Source organism: Halichondria panicea, chromosome 6 (genome assembly GCF_963675165.1).
Source record: "Halichondria panicea chromosome 6, odHalPani1.1, whole genome shotgun sequence".
Classification (NCBI taxonomy): Eukaryota; Metazoa; Porifera; class Demospongiae; order Suberitida; family Halichondriidae; genus Halichondria; species Halichondria panicea.
This window is the reverse complement of record NC_087382.1, coordinates 2,684,567-2,691,762: the sequence shown is the minus strand read 5'-3', so window position 1 is coordinate 2,691,762 and position 7,196 is coordinate 2,684,567. Positions and strand designations below refer to the sequence as shown.

General features: G+C 38.6%; 1 protein-coding gene and 2 long non-coding RNA genes across 3 annotated transcripts in view; 2 read left to right on the top strand and 1 right to left on the bottom strand.

Annotated features, from left to right (window-relative positions):
* On the top strand, positions 1-943 carry LOC135337396 (uncharacterized). Its single transcript, XR_010395090.1, has 2 exons — positions 1-119; positions 664-943. It is a non-coding gene; the product is annotated as an uncharacterized LOC135337396 (long non-coding RNA).
* A 2,188-nt stretch (positions 944-3,131) lies between these two features.
* LOC135337394 (uncharacterized) lies at positions 3,132-5,865 on the top strand. The gene is made up of 5 exons (XR_010395088.1): positions 3,132-3,267; positions 3,393-3,467; positions 4,061-4,189; positions 4,536-4,673; positions 5,724-5,865. It is a non-coding gene; the product is annotated as an uncharacterized LOC135337394 (long non-coding RNA).
* Positions 5,866-7,081: 1,216 nt separating this feature from the next.
* Positions 7,082-7,196, bottom strand: part of LOC135337380 (carboxy-terminal domain RNA polymerase II polypeptide A small phosphatase 1-like) — a 6,382-nt gene continuing 6,267 nt past the window's right edge. The window contains exon 7 of the mRNA XM_064533314.1: positions 7,082-7,196. This exon is cut by the window's right edge and continues 413 nt beyond it. The gene's annotated coding sequence lies outside the window, so the exon portion shown is untranslated.

Sequence of the window (7,196 nt, the reverse complement as noted above, 5' to 3'; positions counted from 1 at the left end):
GGATGGTGTTGTTGTATACAGGAGACTTTATTGAAATGCCGGTAGTAGACAGAGCTGACTTCCCGGGGCATCATGTAAACTTGCTGTTTGCAGGAGCACTAATTGCAACTATATCCTGGGTGAGTCCATGACTTTGAGTGCATGTATATATCGCATATACACTAGGAGCCTATACACTGTAAAATATGATGTGTGGTTTTGACGCCAAGTGTGTGACTATTGTGGCAACTATCAAGAAAAAACGCAAGAAAAAACGCACGTTTGCCACAATATAGCCATGCACACATCATTTTTTACAGTGTATAATTATACCGGTATAAAATTATATGAGATTATGTATGGGCTCCTGATGTGCATACATGCAATATAGCAATGAAGTGTTTATCACAATAATATAATGACTTAATTGTTCGCTTGTGCATGCATGGTACTGTCTCCCTGCATGGCAACCAAAATATCAATAGTGATATACACACTGATCATGATCCATTACAACTGATAGACAAAAGTATGATCTGTATGCACAGCACATGCTAGCCTCGATTCCAGGCCGAGCTAGGCCGACAACTAATTTTTCAACTTCGTTCTATTAAAAAAAAATCGGCCTGGGACCGAGGCTAAGCACATGCATGAAAATAATAATTCTCTCTCTCTCTCTCTTAGACTGGTCTGATGTTGGCATGGACCTTCTATGAAATGCCCGACCAAGCATCATCAACAGTCAACAGTATACTAGTCAATATTAAACAGTCACTGTGACTTGTTACATATAATTATAGCATTCTATAATCCTAATTTAATTGTTTATAATTATGCCTCCCTATATAGAGCGTTATTTTAGAGGCAAATCGGCTAAATATACAGTTGTTTTTCAGTTAATTCTCCCTTTATACTTTTTTGTATACTGTCACAGTGATTTGATTTTCTGGTGAAATGAACATCACAGAGTCTGCACTGATATATAGTTAAATAGACATGCATGAAGGCAGGGAGGCGAGCTTGATATATAGGTGGCCTGCATGCATTCTTGCATGGGTATATAAGTGTTGCGATACATGTATAGCTATATAATTATAGGCCCTGATAAATTATGCTATTTTTTCACCCATTATTCTATTCTTTAATTCTTGAAAAATGTATTCTCATAAAAAATCCGATAATTCTCCAAAAAATGTGAAAATTCATAATCAAATTATAGAAATAAACACAACACACAACTGACTCAAGACAATTAATATATTGTGTTATCTCGCTAAATTGAACTGATCCATAATTAGGTATTCCTAAAAGGGCGGCTGATTCATGAGACTAAATATTCACCTTCAGCCCATGAAAACATCGTTACGCAAAACTTAATGTAACCAAAAATGGACATTGATGCCTATTATTCCCAATTATTCTTCTATTATGCTAAAATTGTTCTGAGCATAATTTATCAGGGCCTACATTGCATATGCAGCTTTTAATAATCAATTTTTTACCCAGGCATATAATTATGAAGCAGAAACAAACACAGACATTCACATTCGATGGTGTTTTTGTGGAGGGGATGATGCTGGTGACATGATCGGTTGTGACAATGAACTTTGTAAATAGAGTGGTTTCACACTGAATGCATGCTTCGAAAATTCCTAACGGTAAATGGTTGTGTCCCGATTGTACTCGAGGAAAAATTTCGAAAAGCAAAGGGAAAGAGAAAAGCAAAATAATGTTTCATGCATGCCATAATTATATTCATATCATCATTATTCAGACATAATAATTATATTAAACATGCACACTAATCAGAAGGTGTCACAACAGTTACAAAGGGCTGCACACACCACAAAAATCTTATCAATCATACTGACTTCCGAATCTGAGTTTGGGTCACATGCACAGTGCATGGAGTAGGAACATGCAGTTAAAAGGTTGGGGGGGCCACTTGGGTGGTGCAAAGCACCACCCAAATGGGATTACCCCCGGAGCGGAGTGCCGGAAAATTTGATACAGGAAGCCACACCTCATTATGACATCATAATTTGTTGCGGCCTAGCTACAAACTTATTAGCTCTGAACAAGAACTAATTAAAATTATCTCAAAATCTACACACACACTGAAGTTTGTACACTTGAATAAAAATGCCGTATATAATTATATACAGCAGAATTGCGTTCAAAATAAAACATGTTAAAAGAGTATTATCGATTATTCAGAAACGTCCAATCCTTTTTTCATTCTGCTTATGCTTTCTCCTTGTCAATTGGTTAATTAGAACACCTATATCCAACTCAGGAAGGGTGCTACAGCAGAATTGCGTTCAAAATAAAAAAAGAGTATTATCGATTATTCAGAAACGTCCAATCCTTCTTTGATTCTGCTTATGCTTTCTCCTTGTCAATTGGTTAATTAGAACACCTATATCCAACTCCCTGTTCCTACGCCACTGATGCATATGTTCTTTCCGTCATGGTACATAATAATAGGCTGTATAACTTTCTGGTTGACCAAATTCAAGCAGGCTTCACAAGCTTCAAGTGTCGCTCTCTGTTTCTCTGTTTCTCAGCTTCAAGTCTCTTTCTTTCTTTCTCAGCTCCAGTTCAAGTCATAATTATATTAATTTCTCTCTTTCTTCAGCTTCTTTTCTTTCTTTTTCTCTCTCCTCAATAATCATTCTCTCTCTTTCAATAACCTCAACTCTTCGCCTTTTTGTTTCCTTGAACCTTTGTAAATCATCTTTTTTCTTTTCTCTGGTGAGTTAATATGAGAAAAGAGTGGGAATATATGCTGGAGAAGTAGGATCATCAGATTTCTTTCCTCCAATAACATGATTACTAGAATACTCTGTAGGCTCCCACTGCCCAATTCTTCCTGTTGACTGCTGCAGCCTAAATCTTCTTTTCTGAGAATCTTTTGGGAATCTATAAAACTGCAGCCCGCATCCTTTGGAGTATCTAGCATAGCCTACTGCACAGCAACTTTTCACTGTTCATCAGCGTGTCAAACAGTACTCTCAATTTTGCATGCATTTGCTGCTCAAGCTAAGTGCGCGCATTTGCCACTCAAGATGGAGGCTAATGACCGTTACTATTACAAAAAATGCTGCGGTTTAAGAAGTGCCACGCCCATCAAAAATCTCATACTCACATACATTCCTTGTTGTACAAGCGCAGCTGCATAGCTACCTTAGCTTTTCTACTGTACCATGGTACATGGTACTGACGTACTGTACTGCACCGTACTGCACTGGGCTCTGCAATAAAATGTTGGAAGGACTGGCAAGAAAGGTGTTGTTGCATTCTATATTGCTACTAGTACAGCTTTTGTATCTGTTTTGCATAGCTGCCATAGACTATGATATGTGGGATGCATGTACATGTATACTCGATCTGACCGACCTGACTCCTTGCAGTTTGGATTGGGCTTGGCTGTATTCACTATTCTACCATGGCTGCTCATTGTGATTGGATTTGGATGGTTCACAACTGTGAGTACTATAATTATATACAAGTTAGGGTCTCCACAGCAAAATTTGATATGAAATATTAACGCTTCTGCCTGCAGATGCTAATAGAGTCACCTTTAGCTTTGCAGCATTAAAAACTTTTGCCAACCCTCACGCAAAAACTATAGTTGAAAAGCAGAGGTAAAACGCCTGGTCACGTGACCAAAAAAATAATACTGTGATATTATCCTATAGATACTGAAGATTACCACGAGTCTGTGCCAGTAACTGCACGAGTGCCTGCAAGGCACGAGTGACAGTTACTATAGGCACGGACGAGTGATAATCATCAGCATCCATGGGATAATGCATTTATTGCTTAGCAACCAAAATGCAGGTTGAATCTGCGCATGCGGTTGCTTTGTCAACCACAAGGATGCGTAGCAACAAAATTGAGTTTCTTCCAGTTGAAGACGAGTTTAAGAGAAAGAAAACGGCTAAAAGACAAAGAATAAGACTCTAGAATACCAGGAGAGCTTGGACTAAAAGATTTTGTGCAAGAGTGCTTGGCCGCAGCTTGCCATTATGCACGTATGGTTAGTTTGTTTACTCTAGCCACTCCTGTTTGCACGTAGGACCTCGGTTTAGGGCCGGTGGGGTTCTCCTTTTGGTTCATCTCCCTAATGGGTATTCCAATCATTGTGCTGGAAGCTGTTAATGCTGTTATCAGTGCACGATCTGCAGGTAGGATCCTCAGGACCATTGTATCCTCACACATTGACGCATGCATGTCATAATTATAGGTATACAGCATGAGACCGAGTGTATATGGCACAAGCATGAGGGCGAGTTGCCTACGTGCATGCTACATCATTATCATGACGACCCATTATACCAAATCATGCCTCGAGGCTATACGCGACCGTTTAAGAATAACACGGAAGGGACTGTTTGTGACTTTTATTACATCCTTGTTACCTTGAAAATAGCTGCATGCTATACTTATATACTGCATATGTTGTATACTAATATCTGTATAATAATTATACTATAACATGCAACTTGTGCATGCATGAGATCAAGTTATTTCTTTAACATAATTATCATCAGACGAGCGTTCTAAGTGTCCTGTTCCTTTTCTGTCTGTGGATAGTGCTGTTGTATATACAGATAGCAGACAGAGCTGACTTCCCGGGGCATCAAGTAAACTTGTTGTATTCGGGAGCACTATTTACCACTCTGTCCTGGGTGAGTGTATATTGAGTGCACATGTATATCGTACACTGTGCATAATTATACCAGGAGCCTATAGAGATTATTTATGGGATCCTGTGTATATACATTTGTTGCCCAGTGAGTGGGCAGATCAAAGCAATCCAGTGCTCAGTATATGGCATAATGCACTGGATTACCGTATAGCGCGAAATTTTCGAGGGGCTTAATTTTCGCGGATTTTGTGGGTTGGAATTCTACACGAAAATTAAGTCCGCAAAAAGTGTTCGTTAATAAGAATTACCTGCTATCATGCAAATATTTAAAGGCGTGGCTTCCGGTAAGCAGTCATTCCGTGAACATTGTGCAACGAAATGGCTTTTAGAGGCCAATCCACGAAATATAAGTGCCTCGAAAATTTCGCGCTATACGGTATTGCTCCAGTGCAATATATGGCATGTTGCACTCTGGCTGGGCAATAACTAATACATACATACATGCAATATAGCAATGAAGTGTTTATCACAATTTGTTGCATGTTTGAGCAAAAGTTCAAAAAACCACAGTGCAAATATATGGCATATTGCACAGTGAAGCCAGGCACATCAAAGAACAAGTCACAGCAGTGCAACATGCCATATATTTGCACAGCCAGAAGCTTGGACAAAAGTTGGAATGATCTCTTTTATACTGTTCCTACAACTCACTTTTTTGTGGTATCAAAATAAGGAATGCGGAAGGCATGAACTCATTATAACTATACTTCTCCCCCGCAACAAATCAGTTATTGCATAATCACTCGTGCAATATGCCTGACATTGGCTACGTAGTAAATTAGTGGTCTCGAGGCCTACGGCCCTCGACCACTAATTTACTACTGAGCCAATATCTGCCATATTGCACTCGTGCTCATGCAATAACTGATACATAATCACCTTTTTTCACTTGTGCATGCATGGTACTACCTGCATGGCAACCAAAATATTAATTGTGATATACACACTGATCATGCATGATCCATTACAACTGATAGACAAAAGTGTATGAACAGCACATGAAAACAACAATATTCTCTCTCCCTCTCAGACTGTTATGATGTTGACAGAGACCTTCTACCATAATGAAATGCCCGAGAAAGCATCACAAACATATTAACAGTCTACACTTACAGTACACTTATAGCCAGTCAATATCAAACAGTCACTGTGACTTAATTGATTCTTAACACATGTATCTGGTATGTACTGCAATTCTATAATTCTTGTTAATGAGGAAAGGTCGTCTTTAAAACAAACTGATTTTTGAATAGGGGAAGTGGGACCTAATTATATGGGCGTGACAAAACATTAAATAAACACACCCACCACAGCCAAACAAACACTCGAGTGATAATCGATCAAGGACTGATCTCTTTTCGCGCAAGAAAAGCATCTATAAACGGTATATATAGTATTCTAAGGCCCAATGTTTTGTGTTATTTGTCTGTATATTATTTTTACAAACTTCGTGAATTCTTACTAATGCCCACCCACCCTACACACACGTACGTACACGTACACACACACATACACTCACATACATACACACACACACAGTCATGGGAGGTCACATTCTGGGCAACCTTGGTGTTCATGTTCGAAACATCATCACTTACTCCCTTTCTCCGTATGAACAACGAGCTCTGGGCGGGTTCCTGAGTAGAGATATGGTGCTCTTTGCAAAGCGAAGTTTCACGAATGCCCAGAATATGTTCCCTGGTCTTGGAGGGGCAGCTGGTATTTATTATTTTACCGTAAAGAAAGCAAAAGAAATAGAATTGGCGCATCAAGACGATTAGGGACAGTTGATCATAGTCGAGACTGCTAGATTGTGTGTATGTGTAGTCAGAGCCCATCATAGTCGTTGTCATGGTATTATTGTTATATTGTACATGGCGTTTATTTATTGATATTATGTACATTTGTTTACGGTGATTGTGTGTATCGTTTTCAATTAGTCTATTAATTGCCTTTAAACACGGTGCATGCATCAATAAACAAGCTGAGGTATACATAATAGTAAGCATACTGTAATTGCATGTCACAGTGCTAAATGCCTCGATCAGGCCAAGTTTTTTGTTTTGCTCAAAATAGAAAAAGACTTTCATGATGTACGAAAATTACCCGCTATAATAAATTATAAATACCGTATAGCAGGTAATTTTTGTGGGGTAAAAAAATTTGTTCAACTAAAAAAATTAAGGTGGTTTGACTTCATTACCTGCACGCGCTGCATTACATGCTTTCCAGTAATTAAACCACGCCTACGTTTGGAAGTCAGCTTGCATATGCCCACGAAAATTACCCGCTATACGGTAGTTGTATATTATTGTGTACAAGCAGCCCCCGGCCCCATGCACAGCTCCAGTCAGGCTGATGCCTTACAAATTATATTAATTACATGTATAAACATTTGAACCAAATCCATTATAATTAATAATAAAAAACACATAATAATTACATGTATATAAGTGCACACGTAATACCTGTGACACGCTAACTACAAGTGTCATGTTGCAGA